The sequence below is a fragment of the Ornithodoros turicata genome, chromosome 2 (assembly GCF_037126465.1).
Source record: "Ornithodoros turicata isolate Travis chromosome 2, ASM3712646v1, whole genome shotgun sequence".
In the NCBI taxonomy this organism is placed as follows: domain Eukaryota; kingdom Metazoa; phylum Arthropoda; class Arachnida; order Ixodida; family Argasidae; genus Ornithodoros; species Ornithodoros turicata.
In genome coordinates this window covers 13,745,173-13,753,363 of record NC_088202.1, presented here as the reverse complement: position 1 = coordinate 13,753,363, position 8,191 = coordinate 13,745,173, and the positions used below count along the sequence as shown (strand labels likewise).

The window sequence follows — 8,191 nt, the reverse complement described above, 5'->3', positions numbered from 1 at the left end:
CGTGAGATGCGCAGTATGCAGGCGTCGATTTTCCTGTAGGAGGAGGACTCCTTTGGTGATGGGGCCCGGCCGCTTTTAGCTTCAGCGCCTTATGCACATCCCTGAGGTCCTGGTAGTAATATGCACTATTGATGGTGTACGACTGCACAGAATATCAACATGAACAACGCCAGCATTGTCCCACAAAAACGTGGCAATGACCTTACCCGCAGACGGGTTGCTTCGGAACTTCTTGGGAGCGTGCGAGCTCGGATGCTTCCACTCTTTTGATACGCCTTTAGGCAAATGAGAGAAATGGTGCACCCACCCACGTTTCATCGCACATGATGATCCGATCAACGAACAGCTGTCCTTCGGTGTCGAAACGGTACCCTAGCTCTTAGGAGATTTCCAGTCTTCAAACACGATGAGCTGCCTCGGGAACCGGCAGGCACTCACTTTCCGAAACTGGAGGTGTTCATGAATGATAGTGTTCAACGTTCCCACACAAAGGTCCGTCTTTCGAGCCAGTTCAAGACATGTTGTCCGTCGGTCCTTGAGGATCAGGCGCTCCACAAGTTGGATGTTCTCAGGAACTCTGACAGTGGGCTCTGAGCCGCCCCGGCCAGGATCGTCCTGCACTAATGTACGGCCGTCTCGGAACCGTTTGCACCACCCAAACGCTTTGCTGCGGCTAAGTGTATTGTGGCCGTCCTGAGCCTGAAGTCTTCTGTGAGTTTCGGATGGCTTTCCGCCTTCATTCACGAGGAACTTCATGACAATTCGCAGTCCCACGTGCGCGCTCACCTCGTTGTCGGTCATCTTGTCCAGCACGTCTCTTCTGTTTTGCACAAACTTCGGACCACCACGTGGTGAACGCGGAGGCCTGTCGCGTGTGAAAATTACGAAACATTTTACACTCAGGAGGCAGAAAGTCCCGGGTTGACTTGAACACCCCTCGTATATGTCTACCACTTTCCGTTTTTATATATATAAAAAAAAGAAAACATGAAACATGTGTACACATACACTACGACTGAAAGCCTTGTCAACCTGTGCCGCCATCTGTTGTCGCACAGGAACAGACGGTATTCATCCGCCGAGAAAGCGAGGAGGGTGGAGGTGGCTGGTTCAATGGTGGGCTAGAAAGAGTGGTGTGCTTACCTCCATACTCAATAAAGAGAATGCCCGATGCCCCTGTTTTGAAACCAAGCTCCTGAGCTCCGGGGGTATGCGCGCGCTGAGAACCATGCGAGTTCTCGTTGAACTAGTCCAACATGTCCCGTTTATGACGGTGTACGTACGCATGACTATTTTAACAGTGAGCATGTTTTGACCAGCACTACTTTAGTTTGCTTTCTCACCGTTAACTAGCATCCGCAGTTCTTAGTAATGAAACCACATGACAGCCGCTGCTGTCACGTCTGCCTAACTGATGATCGCTCAGCGTAAGATATCGGAATGTCGCGGAGCACATCGCTTGCCTCGTTGATGGTTTATTTCTCTGCACTCTTTGTTTTTAACTTAGATTATCGGGTGGCTGTGTAAAGGAAGCTGCGAACATTTTGTCACGGAACATCATGTGGCTTTCGTAAATCATTCTCCTGTTCAACTCAGTTTATCTCCTTAACACACGATATTCTCAATATTCTCGATCGGGGATCCCAGGCACATTGTATCTTCTTAGATTTCTCAAAGGCCTTTGATAAAGTGCCTCACTCCCTTCTTCTTAATAAGCTGCGTAGCCTTAATATCGATCACCAAGTTTTATCCTGGCTAATATCCTTCCTTACTGATCGAACACAGTACGTAACAGTTAACAATTCGGACTCCCGGAGCCTCCCAGTAACATCCGGAGTTCCTCAAGGCTCTTCTCGGACCACTTCTTTTTTTTATATATATATACATCGATGATATGTCTAGCTGCGTCTCCTCATCCGTCCGTCTATTCGCAGATGACTACGTCATCTACCGCGAAATCACTAACAGTTCTGAAAAATATAACCTACAGTCTGATATAGCGCAAATATTTGGCTGGTGTACTCAATGGGACATGGAGCTTAACCTCCATAAATGCAAGCATATGCTCGTGTCTAGGCGGCAGCAAGATGACAGCCATTGCTACAGCATTAACCATATACAGCTCAAGCCCGTAACCACATACAAATATTTAGGAGTGCTACTAACGACTGACCTTTCTTGGAAATCGCACATTGAATATGTTACTAACAACGCCAACCGCACCCTCGGATATATAGAAATTTTTCCATGGCTCCTGTAGATCTAAAGTTAGTAGTAGATATATAAAACAATAGTTCGTCCCAAGCTTGAACATACATCATCTGTCTGGGACCCGGCTCATTCCACATTAATCCTTCACATTGAGAGCATTCAAAATCGCGCGGCTCGTTTTATCCCATCTAACTTCAACAGAACAGCGAGTGTCACATCTATGGAGGCTTCATTATCACTTGAACCTCTATCACTACGTCGGAAACGGAGACGCCTCACTCTTTTTCACGCCATTTATTTCCGCAATCCAATACTGAAAGAACATTTGCTCACTGCCCCCTGGTTTATCTCTTCGCGTATTGATCATCAACATGAGGTGAACATCAACGGAAAATGCTTGAATGAAATTGGTGCGGTACTAAGCGACATAATGTTAAACTCATTTTATCCACCGTTTGAGCGGCCTAAGAGCGCTCGTAAAGTGATATTCAAGTTGTAAAGCCCAATATATGTTACGACCACACTCTACCTCATGTCGTTTTCGTACGTCTCATGGACCCCCTGCAGGACTTCACTGTTGCCTGCCGTTGCAACAGAGCTAAAGAATCACTCCTCAGTCGTCTTGGAATGAATGTTGGAAGGACACCATCACTCCTGTATCAGATGCGCCAAACGAATTCCCCAAATTGCGCAACTCGTTGTGTGGAAGCCAACATTGAGCACTGATTATCAGTCCATATCTTTCTGAGTAGCTATTAGTGGATTTAAATCATGACAAATGTCAGCGTTCAAATCACGCAACCCTGCTCGTGCGTGCGACAGTGATTAGCTAGTCACCCACATTCTCTTCTGGTTTTTCACGTTGTTTCAATATTCCCGCAGTTGTGTTCTGTCCTCTATGGTTCTAACCTTGGTCGTGTCTCCTTCAGATATTTTTTTTCATTCCCCACTGTTCCCCACTCCTTCCCGTTGTCCTCTCTCCACCGGTCCACGCCTGTACGCCGGTCCGAGCCACAGTTGTTTCTCGGCGGTAACACGGAATTAAAAAATAATGAATACATTTTCGATTATGGAATTCTACAGGCTTGAACAAATGTTGACGGAGCACGTCAGTGGCGTATTTCTTCACCAGAGTGCCCCCCACTAGATATCAGGAAGAAGTTAAAAGCGAAACGGGTCACCGGCTATTTTGTTGATCTCTCAGTATGTGTGTCCGCTGCAGTTTGCCGTTAGCGTTCTGCTCCAATGGAGAAACGCGATAACTCGGTGTTGCGTAAGCTTTTATCCCTAGCTGTACTAGCAACCCTGCTTCAGCCCACTAGATGCCTATATTTCCCTTGCAAAGACGAGTGCATTTGTGTTCTGTCCTCATTGTTCTAACCTTGGTCCCGCCTCATTACTGGAGATTTTCGTTTTCCAATGGCATCAACTACAACGCTTCAGTCCACTAGTTACTATGTTCCAAAATGCTGGAAAAACAGTAATCTCTCATACTAACTGGATGGTAAACGTTATTCACACTACTACTAAAAACTAAGTATATACTAAAGTAGTACGAAAAATATACACTCTTAGAAATGAACTTCACCTCATAGCACGCTCCTAGCCAACCATCATCTCGAATGATATCGTTATCTGCTCTGATTTGTTGAAAACGGGGGGCGTACGCCTCTTTTGTGACAATTATGAACAGCATAAGTGTCACAGAAAAGGCGTACGCCTCCCGTTTTCAACAAATCAGGGCAGATAACGATATCATTCGAGATGATGGTTGGCTAGCAGCGTGCTATGCGGTGAAGTTCATTTTGAAGAGTGTACTCAAAATGTAAATACTAAAGTTCTACCAAAATTACAAATCCTAACCAAATCCTAATCGTTCGTCACTCTACTACTAAGAACTAACTGTATACTTGAAGTACTACTAAAATATAGCATTCTAAACTGCTACTAAAACTCTAAACGATTATGCTAACTGAACACTAAACGTTAGTCGCTCTGCTACGATGAACTACCTGATTTCTAAAGTGCAAATATGCATTCTAACCTGCTACGAAAAATATTAATCGATTATACTACCTAAATGTTAAGTGTTACTCACTCTGCTACTAAGAATTGACTACATGCTAATGTGGTACTGAAATATACATTCAAAACTGATATCACAACACTAAACGATTATACTAACCGAATGCTAAACCGCTTGTCACTCTACTGCTAAGAACTAACTAAATACTAAAATATACATTTAAAATTGCTACCAAACCCAAAACGATTATACTACATAAATGCCACTACACCACGAGGCGATTATACTATCTAAATTCTCAACACTAGTTACTCTACTACTACGAACTAATTCAATACAGAAGCATTAATAAAACATACATTCTAAACTGCTACTACAACACTAAGCGATTATACTATCTCAATTCTAAACACTAGTCACACTACTAGTAAGAACTAACTAAATACTGAAGTACTACTAAAATATACGTTCTAAACTGCTACTAAAGACTAGGCAGTTATACTATCTAAATTATAAACACTAGTCACTCTACTAGTACGAACTAACTCAATACTGAAGTACTACTAAAATATACATTATAAACATTGTCACCGTTGTGCTTGGCTCCACGCACTGCCATACGGATGGCATGTGGTCCACAGTCAGCTGCGGGATCATATCCTCCTCGGAGGAGAAGATATGCTCGCAGCATGACTTGCACAGCTTATCGGGGCGCGCGTCCACCAATAAAGCCAGTGCGAGTATGGACCACGCCACCCTAAAGAAGATTACTTCCTCTTCTATGGCAGCAGTGACGAGCACCGCGGCGAGAAGTACACTAAAGACCCGTACTGCTCTATCCACTACGTCCACGAGCTCTACCATATCGAAAAAGAACGGACTTACTAGCTTTCACAGGCGGAGTGGCTCCTTGCAGAAAGCGAGTCCTGATTGACAATCTGACAGCTTGTGATTGGTTCCCTACCCACCCCGATATCATCGTTTATGGTGAACTAGAACATTCTTCTTCTTCGAACTGCTGTGGCGCCGAGAACATACCAGTGCACCATAAACGAAGATAATCGAACTTCTTCGTTCATTGTTGTTTTTAATTCGTTGCGACGACACGTGGAGGCGTTCCTCTAGGCTTGGAAATATTATCACACCTCTGACTAATCCACCTGAATATTAGCACCCCGCGTGTACACAAATGAAGCTAGTCTTCCGGCACTCAGTGGAGGAGTTCAGTAAATCCCAGTGGTCTTTGCACACGCGTTGCATCTTGGGCGCTTGGTGAGCGCGGGAACGAAGAATAATCCTTCACATTTCGCTTTCGCTGACCTTGACACGTCGTGGACTGTGGACCGGTAGGGAAGAAATCGGAACAGCTTGGTGGCCGTTTGTTTCTTTTGTATTAGTAAACTCCCACAATTCCAAGCGACGGTAAGCACTCAAAGGAAGATAGTCTTGCTGCACCCAATTCCATATTGCTTGGCTGTCTGGTTGTCATTGACCCGAAGGACACAAAAATTGATATATACACGAATGACGACGAGTTTACAACTCCTCAACGCTACGACAAAGCCCCAAGATTTCCCTATAGTCAGTGACGACGTAACTCATACACTTGACCCCGCCCCCACTGCAGAATTGCTTCGCGCGCGCGAGTGTAGCGGTGTGGCCAAGTGGGCACTGGGGAGCAAGAGAAAGCCGGCACTACATCGCGAAGCGGGGGCGTCGCGCAAAGGGTGGCAGCCAATCGCAAGAACCTTCCACGGATGAGTGGGAGGTCCCAATTGTAGGAGTGAAGTTGTCACTGACTATAGACAGTGATGCTGATAAGAAAAAGTCCGCAAAACGTTTCTCGTTCGTTTGGGTTTCGGTTTGTTTGCATGGAAAAATGTCGGGATGCATACTTCTAGATACGTGCTGTTTTAGGATTTTTCAAGAATGACTGCTTTAATAATGACTGCGTCTCATTCCACTTTCTGTGCTTTGAGAAAAACTTGAGAGTATAACACGACGCAACTGATGCTCTGAGGTTGGGACACAGAAAGGACAAATACATACAAGGTCTCAAATGCCTGATAAATTAGTGATGAGAGATGGAAGTCACTGAAAAGGTTAGCCAGCTGTAGCACTCGAACCTACATGCACGTAATACAGAAGATGTGGGTTCGAGTCCTACAGCTGGCTAACCTTTTCAGTGACTTCCATCTTTCATCATTAGAGTATATTTCATTGCTGGTAAAGCGATGCCATCAAGAACCCAAGTATCTGATTACTATGATGCAATATCGTGTTTTCTACAATTACATATTGTTTTTATTGTAAAAAACGCGCAAATTACCACTCCTGTCGGGAAAGGAGGCCCCCGTAAGGGTGCATTGGCTGCACCTCGGCTCCGGAAATCGTTGGTGTACGGTACAGGCTGCCAACAACGGACCATTGGCATCCCCGTGTTGCCAACCTAGGCGATTATACAATCTAAATTCTAAACACTAGTCACTCTACTACTACGAACTAACGCAATACTGAAGTACTACTAAAATATACATTATAAACTGCTACGAAAACTCTAAACGATTATACTAACTGAACACTAAACGTTAGTCACTCTGCTAGGATGAACCGATTACTAAAGTGCAAATTATTAAAGCAATTATTCCGAAGCAATTATTCGGCAATTATTACCGATTATTAAAGTGCAAATACGCATTCCAACCTGCTACCAAAAGTATTAATCGATTATACTACCTAAACGTTTAGCGTTCCTGACTCTGCTACTAAGAATTAACTCCATGCTAATGTGCTACTGGAATATACATTCAAAACTGATATCACAACACTGAACGGTTACACTAACTAAATACTAAAATATACATTCTAAATTGGTACTAAACACTAAACGATTATACTGCATAAATGCAAAACGTTAGTCACTGTACTACGAATTAACTACATACTGAAGTACTACTAAAATATACATTCTAAATTGCCACTACACCACGAGGCGATTATACTATCTAAATTCTCGGTTATAGTCACTCTACTACTTAGAACTAATTCAATACTAAAGCATTACTAAAATATACATCCTAAACTGCTACTACAGCACTAAGCGATTATACTATCTACATTTTAAACACTAGTCACTCTACCACGACGTACTAATCAATACTAATGCATTACTAAAATACACGTTCTAAACAGCTACTAAAACACTAGGCGATTATACTATCTAAATTCTCGACACTAGTCACTCTACTACTAAGAACTAATTGAATACTAAAGCATTACTAAAATATACATTCTAAACTGCTACTACAGCACTAAGCGATTATACTATCTACATTCTAAACACTAGTCACTCTACCACTACGTACTAATCAATACTAAAGCATTACCAAAATATACGTTCTAAACAGCTACTAAAACACTAGGCAAGTATACTATCTAAATGCTAAACACTAATCACTCTCCAACTACGAACTAACGCAATACTGAAGTACTACTAAAATATACATTATACACTGCTACCAAAACACTAAACGATTATACTACCTGAACGCTAAACCTTGCTGACTATTACTAAGAACTATCTACACACTAAAGTGCTAATAACATATACTTTCTAAACTGCTTCTAAACACTAAACGAGTATACTAACTATATGCTCAAATCGTAGAACGTGAAGAAAAACAATGTGCAAGTTTCCGGCGATGCAGAATCAAAAATAACAAAGACGGTTAAGAGCATCAGCTGTTTACTATATACATTAAAAACAAGACTTTCGTGCAGTAGGCTGCACTTCTTCAGGTTTGAGGACCTGTTACAAGTGGTGAAAGGTTGTCCGTCCCCCCCCCCCCCCGTACTTGAGAGGCGCTCAAAGGGAAACGGCGTGCTGGTGTGGTGTAGCGGTTAGCATATCTGACCGGAAATCAGAAGACCCAGGTTCGATTCCTGGCGTCAGCA

The 8,191-nt window shown here is 43.2% G+C and overlaps 1 non-coding gene across 1 annotated transcript; it reads left to right on the top strand.

Annotated features, from left to right (window-relative positions):
* Positions 1 to 8,119: 8,119 nt before the first annotated feature.
* Positions 8,120 to 8,191, top strand: Trnas-gga (transfer RNA serine (anticodon GGA)). The gene has a single exon. It is a non-coding gene; the product is annotated as a tRNA-Ser (tRNA).